This window comes from Tenrec ecaudatus, chromosome 2, assembly GCF_050624435.1.
Source record: "Tenrec ecaudatus isolate mTenEca1 chromosome 2, mTenEca1.hap1, whole genome shotgun sequence".
Taxonomy (NCBI): domain Eukaryota; kingdom Metazoa; phylum Chordata; class Mammalia; order Afrosoricida; family Tenrecidae; genus Tenrec; species Tenrec ecaudatus.
In genome coordinates, this window is record NC_134531.1 from 188,360,789 (window position 1) to 188,373,631 (window position 12,843).

Below are 12,843 nucleotides of genomic sequence, written 5' to 3' on the forward strand. Positions count from 1 at the left end.
CACGTGGCTCTTTTGGTGAGTACGCTGTGTCTCTGAAGCATTGCAGGAAAACACTCCGAGGATATTATTCAGATAGTGGTGATGTCATTTGTTTGTAAAGCTGTATTTATGGCTCTCGGATACTTTTTAATTGGCTGTGAAGAAAAAGGTCGGCTGTTCCTTCTCAAAAGTTTGCCGGCCCCTGCCCGAGAGGAAGCTCCTGCCTCCCCTCCTCCAGCTTCTGGTGGATCCTGGCCGTCCTTAGCTTTCCTGGTCTTGAAGGTGCCTCCTCCATCGTCTGCCTCTGTCACCGCACAGCCGCCTTCCCTCTGAGCATCTCTCTGGGTCCCTTCTTCTTTTTAAAATAAGGCCTCACTCACACTGATGGGGACCCACCCTCCTTCCGGGTGACTGGTAGCATCTTCACAGTCACCGCTTGTGGCGAGTAGGACTTCAGTGTATCTTAACTGGGGGAACAGTTCCCACCACAACACGGGGTGGTCACAGAGGCCTCGGGAGACTCGGGAGGTCGGTATAGAAACAGCAGCTCGGTGTGTCACACCAGCTTTCACACCATTTGAGTCTGCTCACTGACACCGCGGCCATCTCTCCTGAGAGGCTCCATGTCTATGGGTGGGCTTCACGGAGCTGTGCAGGAGGCGTGAAGGGCAGAGGGCCCAGCCTGGGAGACGCATCCTGGGGTGGGGCTGGAGGAGTCACGGGCTCTTGGAGAAACTGGCCTTGGAGCTGGGCCTGGAGGGGCAGCTGTCTCTAGCTGAGCAGCATCCTGGAGAGCGAGGACCAGCTAGCGCATGGCCTTCTCTGTAAGCAAGGGGCAGAGCCTCTTCCCCGGACTGTCCGGCAGGACGGACGCCATGTGAGCTCCTGGCATGTCTTTCCTGGACACGCTGGCCGAACAACTGGAGGAAGCTGCCCTCACGCTGCTCGTCTGCTCGGCTCAACCCCAGGCTGCAGGCAGGGGCCATGGGTGAGCAGACATTGCGTGGACTCCGAGGAGGAGCAGGGTCTCCATGGAACTCTCGCCATCCATTGGTCAGAACACATTAACAGAGCCATGCTTCCTTTTCTGGAAAATGGAAAGACCACCCGATGGGTCTGCTATTGATCAAGCTATCCTTCCCCCACCTCCACAATACACTCTGATCCCATCGGCGAGCCATGTGGAAGAAGCAATAAATCCTCAATGATTTTCCCCCAGCAACACACACGCTACTTTTGTTAAAAAAAACACCAAATCACTTGTGCCTGAACAACGGAGAGGTGGGGTGAAGAGACGTTTGGTTTCCATGGCAACATCAATGCTGTTTCCCATAGATCAGACTCGGCTTGGCATGGCAGAACCAAGCCTGGGTTCATCTTACTCTTTTTGTGGGGGCAGAAACAGTCTGTTTCCGGGAGCAGGGGCAAAGACCCAGAGCTCAATCAGCTCCAAATGTCCTCACAGATGGTGGCCATGTCTCTCTGGACCTGTCTGTCTCTCTCCTCTCTGTGTCACTTGGCTCTCCATCTGTCTGGGCTTTTCTGTTTCAGTTTCTTTCCAAAGAAGCAGTGTCCGGGCGCTGTGAAATGACCTGGTGGCATTTATATTTTTCAGTTTAAGTGGCGGGAGTCCCTGGGGGTGCACATAGTTTGAACTCAGCCAGTGGTGCCAGGGCAGGCCTGTGCTCTTCCATAAAGAGGACAGCCAATAAAACCAGGGAGATCACAGTGCGACCCCGTCCCGGGCTTCTCTGTGAGGCAGCTCTGCCTCCATGCAGTGGGCATTGTCTTTCTGGCTTGGTGAATGTTGGGCCTGGGTCTGGGCCAGGTGTGGGCATGGGCATAGAGCAAAAGTGAGAGACAGTGTCTGGGGGTGGGGCAGAGATCAGGGAGCCTCAGACTCTCTTCTTTCCTTGCTCAACTCGATTCCCCTCTCTAAATGTCAACTTCCTTATCTTAAACATGGGGATCACCATGGTAGCTACCCGTCATGGTGGTGGGTAATGAATGATGTGAGGACGGTGCAGGACTGAGATGGGTTTCGTCCTGTTGTGCATAGGGTCACTCCGAGTTGGAACCAACTCAATGTCACCTGACAGTGACAAAGACAAGAGAAACCCCAGCTGATGTAATCATCCTCCATGCTGCAATCTGATGTGATCAATCAGCTGTAAGGGGATTAGGGTAGGATGCAGCTCCCTGCCTGGGTGTGCCTGTTCCACCTTTTATCTTACAAGGGAGAAGCAAGCAGAGAGGGGGGATCTGAGGATCACCTAGAGCGAGCTGAGAGTGGAACTGGGGTCCCTGGTGAGAACCTTCTAGGCCCAGGGGAAGGTTGGCGCCAAACTATATGGGAATCTCCAAGAAAGACAAGGTCCAAAGATGTTGAAAGAAAACACGATGCTTTCTTCAGAGCCCATAGCAGATCCTATCATGGAAGCGATTGCATGATATCGGATCTTGTCACGGGGAAGGACTGTATCATAACCGCTAACTACAGAGAATTATGGCCCAGCCAAGTTGACACACAACTTTAAGCATCACAGTCAGTAAGTTTTATGGTTCCTCAGTGCCAGTCAGTCTGTTGTCTACCTGTGGTTAGAGTCAAGGCTAAGAGTTTGGGGAGGTCTTCCACAGAGGTGATGGGCCTGTCTCAGAGACTTATGCCAGGAAGCACAAGAGTACGTGGTGTTGACCTGTTTCATTACTGGTGGTGAGGTGTCTGTGAGGTTTCTTCATTGCAATGTTACTGTTTTTCTTCTTGTAATTAGAAGTTTCAGGGAAGGCTCTTTGAACATCCTCTTTCTCCCTAAATTCTCATACGCTGCCTTCATCGTTTGTCATGAGGTTCTGTCTGCAATATTTACCATGGTTGCGGCTATCGTCCTTGTTCTCAGGTGCAGTTGAGTTGGTTCTGATGCTTGCAACTCTACACACAAGAGAAGGAAACGTTGTCTGGTTCTGTGTCCTCCTCACAATCACCTCTCTCTGTGAGCCCATGGTTGCAGCCACAAGGTCAACCCATCTTGTTGGCTGTCTTTCTCTTCATAGCTGATCCAACCATGGCGTTACTACTATGGAATTCTTATCACAGGAGCCCTACGTGGTGAAAATGGCTTCCTCCCTTAATGCTAACCAAACGGTTGGGGGTTCGAGCCCACTCCTGGAGATCTACTTCTAGAAAATCAGTCAACAAAAACCCCATGGAGTATAGTTCTACTCTGACATAAACAGGCTCACCGAGAATGGAGCTGTCCAGCAAACAACCGACAATTTGGTCTCTAAGAGTAACATTTGACTTTCCACAATGTTCACTCACTGGCCTTCTTCTAAGGAAAGGTTTTCTCTTCTTCTCATTTATTTACTCAATCATTTATTTCGGTATAGACTCGTAGATATTTATTTTACTCATTGGTATTAATGAAATGCTATACTATTTTGCTGCTCCCCATCTTTTGTCTGTGGTCATTTGGAGCGCTTTCAGTTGCTGGATTGGGCACACCCCCTCCTTGCCTTTTAGCGCTTTTTGCTTTTCCACCGTCAGCTTGCACCTTCCTCTCCCAGCCCTGGAACCAACCAGTTCTTCAGGAAGCCCAGGTCATCTCAGTGGAGAATGGTGCAACTCAGGCCTGATTTTTTTTTGCTACTGAAGTCTTAAGACTTTTAGGTCTCGTCAGGGGACAGCCCCAGGAAATTGTAGATGTACGCCAGCCCATGCGTCCATCCATCCATGGCCATCAGGTTGATGCCAGCCCATGGTGATGCTCTAGGACAGAGTAGGAGTGCCCCACACATTTGCTGAGGCTCTAGGTCTTTACGAAGCAGACTGCCTCATCCTTCCTTGACAGGGCAGCTGCTGGGTTCGAAGCTCTGACATTTTAGTTAGTAGCCGCATACTTAACCCAGCCCCCTGGGTTTTTTATGTGCGCTCATATATCTATATGTACATCTATATCTATGGTCTTTTGAAATCAAAAAAGCCTTTTCTTCTTATTTTTTTCTTGTTTACAATCAAGAAGGCTTTTGTTTCTTCAAAAGACATGTTTAAGAAATGAAAGGAGAAGGTACTTTGGGAGAGGAGACATTTTCATTACACAAGCAATATTGATAAATTAGATCCAGGTTTTATAAAGAATTTCTCTGGGTCAGAAAAAGTTGGACAACCCTGTATAATTTATTTATGTTTAATAACTAAAACACTGTGACGTAGGTGGGGTTTTGACATTTTGCTGGAGTCGCTGGTACCCCGGGAGCCCTGGTGATGCAGTGGGTGCTGCAGTGGGCCCCAAATCTGCCAGCTGCAAGGTCAGCGGCTCAAAATCACCAGCCGCTTCCAGGAAGAAGGTAGGGGTTGTCCGCTCTCACAAAAACATTCAGACACCTCGTTTATGGCTCTTCACAGTCCCATAGGGTCACCTAGTAAGAATCAACGTAATGGTGAAGGATTGGAGGCCAAGCAAATGACTTTTCCTTAACTTCCTTTTGCCAAAATTCCTACCAGTTCTTTAAGGACCCAAATGCTTTTTCCTTTCTGCTCCCAGCTTCTCTCTAGGATTGTCCTAAAATCAAATTTTCAAGAAGTTTGAGAGAATCAAAAGCGCAAATTTCTGTTCACAGACAAGAATCTTTTAAAACATAATGCATCCCTGAAAAACAACGTTGAAACCATGAAACACCTGATGACGTGGAGGTTCCTGACAGACAATATGCCGAGTGAAGTGAGTCAGGCACAAGAAGACAAAAATCGTATGAGTCCCCCACAGGCAGGATGACCATCCAGATGCAGGCCAGCTTCTGCTCCCAGGTCATGTAATCATCTTACGTCGGTCGCTCAAGCAGCAAGGTTGAGTGTCCACGAGCTGTTCCACATGCCTTTCTGTATTCATCTTAAAACCGCTTTGACAGAGGGGGGCCTCACCTCATTGGGGGGTTCGTTTTTCCAGATGCAGGGAGATGGGGAAGACCATTCAGTTGCTCCCATGCAGAATCGTGCAGCGTCACCCCAGATCAACAGAGATTCATCACAGAATGAAGTGAACCTTTGTGGAAATTCAAGTCAAGATTGGAGAGGTGGGCGTGTATGTCTCAGAGAAGGCAGTTCTGTTGGCAGGAAAAAGGGGAAGCGCAACCTCCATCGGGACAAAACACTTAGCAATACTTCTATAGAACCCAAAGGGAGAGGTACTTTGTCCCAGGTGCTACGTTCCTAATTGGACACCTCTGACTCAGTTTCTCTCCAGCCTTGTTGACCTAGGCTGTGTAGTATAGTCTACTGGGACTTTAGACTCTGTCCCTTCGGGGTGCATGCGTTCTTCATAGGCCACACTAGAAGGACTCAATTTGGAAACCCCACTAAGTAAACTGGGCATTACCGCAAACTTGCCTGTCGCAGGCTTATGGATCTGACACACTCCCTTGGATTTACGGCTGGAACACCCTAGTGTGAACAGAAACAGGTGACTGCTCTCCTGAGGGTGCAGAGCTGATGCTCACTGGACTCTTGATCAGATCTCTTGCCTTGAGGGTGCCCAAGGAATGGGGCCTCTGGACTACCATGCACTTATTATTTTCATTTGCTCCTTGCTTTATTGTGGCATATATTAATCTTATAGGCACGGTTCTGCCTCTGTCAATGAATATTATTGAATATTTTGCCCGATTGACCGCCTCCATTGTTTGTGTAACTAGTGCCTAGTCACATAAGAAGCTAGTTTGTACAAGTCAACAATTCATGCACTGTGGTTTGTAGGTAGCCCATACCCATGTATTTCCTTTTCTCAAGGATATTTAAAATTTTATACCATTGGCTAAACTAATACTTGATAATGTTTGCTATCAAACAATGATAATGATATCTCTAAAGTGAAACAGAGGCATATATATGCCATAGATATATGAATGGATTTGAGGCTTGCCCTTTATTCTGGCTCCAGTTTAAAAACAATTATTTCTTATGATTTGGCCCTGCTCAATGCTCACCCTCCTGGAGGGATCACTCATGAAGTTAGGGGTGCTATAACACAGTGTGATGAAGAAACCAAATGCTTCCTGGCTATCAGAAAGAACAGCATCAAGGGTCTTAAAGGCTTGTCTTCAAACAAGCAGCCATCTAAGTGGGGCATCCACTAAGTGCACATGGAAGAAAGAAGCACTCCAGCCTGTGCGATCTCAGGTTTGTAAGTAATAAGATCCAAATCTGAAGGATGGAATAGTATCAGAGCTTAAATTGAGAACACCCAGTTTGCAGGAGGCTGTGGACGACCCATTTGCAGGGTCCCCACGTGGATCAAGGCTCCAGTGAATTCCTTTTGAGCAGAGTTGAGGGATGTGGAGAGCCTGGTCATCAGACAGAGAGCATTGTAAAGTTGGCTATGGCAGATGTAGTTAGGTTAAAATACAATATCTTATCATTTGATCTCTCTTTTAACTCGTTTTAAAGTTGTTTCAGTTTTTAATATTTTCTAGTTTCTTTTGTTCCCCAATCATTTTATTGGGGGTTCATACAACTCTTATCACAATCCACGCATACTTATCAATTGTGTAAAGCACATTTGTACATTCATTGCCCTGATCACTCATCATTTTCAAAACATTTGCTCTTCACTTAAGCCCCTGGCATCAGCTCCTATTTTCCCCCTTCCTCCTCACTCCCCACTCCCTCATAAACCCTAGATAATTTATAAATTATTATTTTGCCATATCTTGCAATGTCTGATGTCTCCCTTCACCCACTTTTCTGTTGCCCATCCCCCAGGGAGGAGATTATATGTAGATCCTTGTAATCAGTTCCCCCTTTCCATCCCAACCTCCCAGTATCGCCACTTGCACCACTGGTCCTGAAGGGATCATCCACCCTGGATTCCCTGCGTTTCCATTTACTATCTGTACCAGTGTACATCCTCTGGTCTAGCCAGATTTGTGAGGTAGAATTGGGTTCATGATAGGGGTGGAGAGGAAGCATTTAGGAACTAGAGGAAAGTTGTATGCTTCATAGTTGCTATACTGCACCCTGACTGGCTCATCTCCTACCTGCCACCCTTCCGTAAGGGGATGTCCAATTGCCTACAGATGGGCTTTAGGTCTCCACTCTGCACTCCCCCTCATTCATAATGATACAATTTTTTTATTCTGATGATGCCTGATACCTCATCCCTTTGACACCTCATGATCACACAGGCTGGTGTGCTTCTTCCATGTGGGCTTTGTTGCTTCTGGTGTTACCTTCAGCAATCTTATCAGGGAGGTGAGCACACTATGATTTTTTGGTCTTTGATGCCTGATAACTGATCCTTTCTGGACCTTGTTATCAGGCAGGCTGTTGTGCTTCCTCCATGTGGGCTTTGTTGCTTCTGAGCTGGATGGCAGCTTGTTCACCTTCAAGCCTTTATGACCCCAGACGCTATATCTTTTGATAGCTGGGCACCAACAGCTTTCTTCACCACATTTGCTCATGCACCCACTTTGTCTTCAGCGATTGTGTCCAGAATGGAATGCCAGTTTAATAGAACAAAATATTCTTGCATTGAGGGAGTACTTGAGTAGAGGCCCAATGTCCACCTGCTACCTTAATACTAAACCTATACATATATACACATAGATCTATTTCCACATCTCATATATAAATATATTTACATATGTACATGCCTGTATTTATATCTCTATAAATGCCCTTTACCTCCCAGCTCTTTCCTCTATTTCCTTTTACTTTCCTCTTGTCCCACTATCATGTTCAGCCTTCATTAGGGTTTCAGTAATTCCTCTTGGTTACATTAACCTTGGTCACACCCTATCAGACCTCCTAAAACCTCCTCACCACCGATTTGGATCACCTGTTGTTCCCTGGGTTTGTTAACACCACTACCTTTTCACCTCCAATCCTCTCTCCCATGCCCCCCACCCCAGTATCTGTCCTGTTGTTTTCTCCTCCAGATTGTCCATCCAGCCTATTTTATTTAGACAGACCTGCGGAGATAATAACATGCACAAAAACAAGACAGAGAAAAATCAAGCAACAAAATAAAAAAAAACAACAACAAGCCATTGACAAAAAACAAAACAAAAATGCACAACAACTAGAAAGAAAAGCTTGTAGTTAGTTCAAGGACTAAATTTTTATCATTGCTGTTGGGTTTTTTGATGTAATTGTTTGCTTCCTATTAGTATTTGATATGGTTTTTTGAGTATGAAATCCCGGATAGGTAGAGCTATAGACAGTAACTGGATGGGTAATTTCCTAGGGGCCTGGCAGAGGAGGATGGGGAAATGGGGAGCCAATGACAATGGGTATGAGAAGAACATGTTCTGAAAATGATCGTGGTGATGATTGCAGAGCTCCTCTTAATATGACTGAACAATTAAATTGTACGATGTGTAAGGTAATGCCAGTGAAATTATTTTTTTAAAAAGGAAATTGAACTGGAATGGAATGAATGAGAATTATAATATGTTGTGGAAAAATATAACTGTTATCATGAACAATCTGTGTAGAAGTTGTTAAATAGGTACCTAACTTTCTTACCTTAAACACAATAAAATATCCTTAAGGAAAAAAATGGAGGGGGGATAATATACTGGAACATCAAAACACTTTATTTTGAATCATTTTATTGGGGCTCTTACAGCTCTTATAACAATCATATTTCAATTGTATCAAGCATATTTGTACATATGTTGCCATAATAATTTTCTAAATATTTACTTTCTATTTGAGCCCTTGGTATCAGCTCCTCTTCTTGCTGTCCCTCCCCACCCCTATAACCCCTTGATAAATTATAAATTATTATTGTTTTCATATCTTACACCTACCCTCCTGGTATCACTGCTCCCATTTCTGATTCTGAGGGTTTTATCTGCCCTGGATTCTGTGTATCATGAGCGCTTATCTGTACCAGTGTACATGTTCTGATCTAGCCATAACTGAAAGGCAGGACTGGGCTCATGATAGTGGGGGGTGAGGAAGCCTCAGAGAACCAGAGGACTATTGTTTGTTTCATCAGTGCTATATACTTCACCCTGGTTGACTCACCCATTCCTGGAGACCCTGCTGTGAGGAGATGTCCTATTGCCTACAGATGGGTTTTATGTCTCTGCTCCGACCCCCCTCATTCTCAGCAATGTTTGTTTTTTTGGGGGGGAGCGGTGTCTTCTGGTACCTGTGACCTGATCCAGTCGATCCTCATGATCTCACAGGCTGATGTGTTTCCTCCATACAGGCTTGTTGCCTCTCTGCTAGATGGCTGCTTGTTGAACTTCCCCAAGCACTTTAAAGGGACATTGCACACGGAGAAGGTGAGAGGAAGAGAGGGGAAGTGAAATGCACTAGTGAAATGTTGGGTAGGAAGAATTACCTTGATGGTGAAATCCATTCTCCATCTGGCACCGCGTCTTGTAGGATTGATGGTACTGTTGCTTAGGACTTGCCAGGAGGGCCCACCTCAGGGTCTCCAGTTTCCTCCTCCCTCACGAGAGCTCACTCCTTTGTACCCTGCATCCCGGTTCTCTCACTTCGAAGTACATTCCTGTTCATACTTCAGGACTCGGTACAGACGTCACTTTCTCTGTAAAGTCCTCCCAGACTGGGCAGGGTCCTGCGCTGTGGTCCTGCTGACCTTGGGTCTCCCCCTGCCACAGAACTACCACAGCTGCACTGGTCACGAGAATGCTGGTCTGTGGACTACAGGCTGGATGGCGGCATGAAAGAAAATACCTCGATGCCACTCACTCCTTGTTTACTGCCGGTCCAGATCATGTTTCTGAGATTCGTACCTTCACACACCTCATCCACCTAATCACCTTTATTTGAATATTCTTAAAGATGCCTGTAAACCAACACATGCCCACAATCTTCAGCCTATCCCCCAATGTCTTCACATACCACCCAGCTGCTTAAACTGGAAATGTGGCTCTCTCTTTAAATGCCTCCCCGCCCCCTTTATATCAAAGCTGAAACACACAGCCCACTGCCACTGAGCCACTCCAACTCACAGCCACCCTATATGGGGCTCTGAGGTTCTTCTTTCAGACACATTTAATTAGCTGCTAAATGCAGACCGAGCCATTATCCACAAGAGGAAATTGAGTCTGTGCCTGCACAGGCCAGGACCTGGCTTCAGGTTCTCCTTATTGCTCCCTCAGACACCCTCCTGGAAACTCTCCTCCCCCTCCTCCCCTCCCCTCCACAGACAGACAGACCCTCTCAATGGCTCCCCGGGGGTTCAGGGCAGCCTGCCCATGGGAGACCCTGGGTGGTGCAAGCAGTCAGGGCACCAGGCTTCTCGTGGAAAGGCTGGAGGTGGTGAGTCCATCCACAGATGCCTCCGAAGAAAGACCTGGCACTCTACCTCTGAAACATCAGGCATGGGACACCCTATGCGCAGAGTTCTCCTCTGACACACTCTGAGTTGGAGGCAAATTGGTTACAACTGCCCCCCCACTCCCACCCCTTCTTATCCTGCCACTGAGGGTCCCTTGCAGAGTCTGAAGCCTGCTCCTTCATCTCCTTTCCTCTGTCATTGACCACCCTTCTCTCACCTCTCACACTTCCATCACTGCTACCGCCTTCCATCTTCTCAACCCTTCGAACTGGGTGCTCGGCTTGCTGCTCATTGCCTGCGAAGGGGACATGGCAGAGAGGGATGCGGACAACACCTTTCTGGCTTGCCCGCATTGCTTTCTAAATGGGCGCCACAGTGGGGCAAACAATGAATGAATGCAGAAGAGACCCGGAGCAAGGAAGCTCTGTCCCGTTCCAGAAGACGATGCCCCGGCCTGGAGGCAAGGGGCGGGGAGCAGAGGTGCCCCTCTAGAGGCATCTCAGCCTCGGAGACAGGGGCTTCAGGTGTCTCCAGGAGTACGCACACCCTCTGCGATGATGCCAAGGGTCCTGAGAGCAGAAGTGAGCACGCGGCATGAAAGGGCCACAGAGACAGCACACTGTGTCTGCTTGCTGCTGCCAGTTCTGGAACCAGAGTTGATTTATTTGCCTTTGAGGGAAAACCCAGGTCTTCATTCCTAGTCTCTCCCAGTCTGGAAGCTCATCATAGCAATACGCAAGCCTCCACGGACAGATAGATGAGTTGTGGCCTCACTTGTGGTGCATTGGCCAGGGATCAAACCTGGGTCTCCTGCATGGACGAGCGGGACTGCTGCACATTCACTAGACTATGTTGTTGTCGTTAGGTGTCATCGAGTCATGTCCGACTCACAGTCACTCTTGTAGAACAGAAGGAAACACTGACCAGTCCTGGGACATCCCCACAATCGTTTTTTTTTTGTGTGGTAGTCTGGGTATTTTAGAGAAACAAATTCACAGAAACCCATATGTGTAAGAGAAATTTTATATAAAGGGTAAGTGCACATCAGGAAAAAATCCCAACCCAGTGCTGCCTAAGCCCACAAGTCCAACATTAACCCATATGTCCAACACCAATCCACAAAGTCCTCCTCGATCTCACAAAACAGATGCAATGATGCCGACTGCAGGAGGAAAGCCGAGTCAGTGAATTCGTAAGCATCTCAGCGCTGGCAGGGGTCTCCACATGGCTGCTCCAGCACCTAAGGCTGCATCACGGTAGGTCCATGTGGCTTTTCCTCAGGGATGTCTTGCAGGAAGTGAGTCTTTCCAGCTGAAACAGGGAACTGGCTAAGGCAGCTGCACCCTGGTCCGACCATCAGAAAGCAAGAGACCTGAGAACTTGAAAAGTGAGGCTCACCGAGCCATTTATCTCTCCACCCTTCAATGAACCCCACATGTGTTTATTGGCCAGGTTGGCACAATAAGCTTGAACTATATCAAGCTTGAGCCCATTGTTGCAGCCACTGTGTCAATCTAACCCCTCGAGGGCTGTTCCCTTTTCATTACCAATAATGATGTCTTTCTCCAGTGACTGATCTTTCCTGACAACATGTCCTAAGTGCATGAGGCTACGTCTCACCATCCTTGCCTCTCAGGAGCATTCTGGCCGTGCCTCTATCCAGACAGGTTTGTCTGTTCTTTTGGCAGTTCTCCAGTGCTTTCAATGTTCCTCACCAGCGCCATAATGCAAATGCATCCATTCTTCCCCTGCCTTCCTTAGTCTGTGTCCTACGTTCACATGCATATGAGTTGATTGAAAACACCATGGTCAGGCACACCTAAGTCCTCAAAGTAACTAGAATACGTAGGTACTATTATGATTAGTTCACTTTATAGATGAAGACCCAGAGGCTCTGAAGTTTAAGTGACGGAGATTGGAGCCCGTTCTGTAGCTCCAGCCTCTGACGGTGCTCCTTTGGTCTTTGTGTCGGGGCAGCCTGTGTCCACTCAGGCATCTTCCTGCCATCTGGCTTGTAAGCTCCCAGCCTCCAGCTCCTGCAGGTGACAGCATTGCCCCTCCTCAGGCCGTCTCCACTGTGCTGGCTTCTCCCCTGCAGCTTTAAACAAACACATTTGATTAGGAGGATGTGCCTCTCACTGTGGATAATTTATTCCCTTCTATGCAAATTGTCCAACTAATTAAGAAAGAAAACACAAGGAAATCAGACCAGCAGCTCTTGAAGGAGAAAGGAAGTTGATACCATCAGCAGATTGGCAGCATCTGGGAGTCCTGGGCTAGCACCGTCCACACCTGGGCTGGCTGTGGACCTTGGGGCCGCATAGCCCCTCCTGGACCCTCCTTTGTGGAGGAGAGCATGCGAGTCTTTCCTTCCCGGGGAAGCTTCCAGACCATTGAGCCAGCACTGGAGCTGCTCTGGGTGTCGGGGCAGGAGGTCTCAACGTTAAATTGCAGAGACACAAGCAAGCGGTCCCTGCGTTGCCACGAGCACTCCCTTGCACGTGCTGCATGGCCAGAAACCCTCATCACGAACCCACCTTTAAAGTCAGAT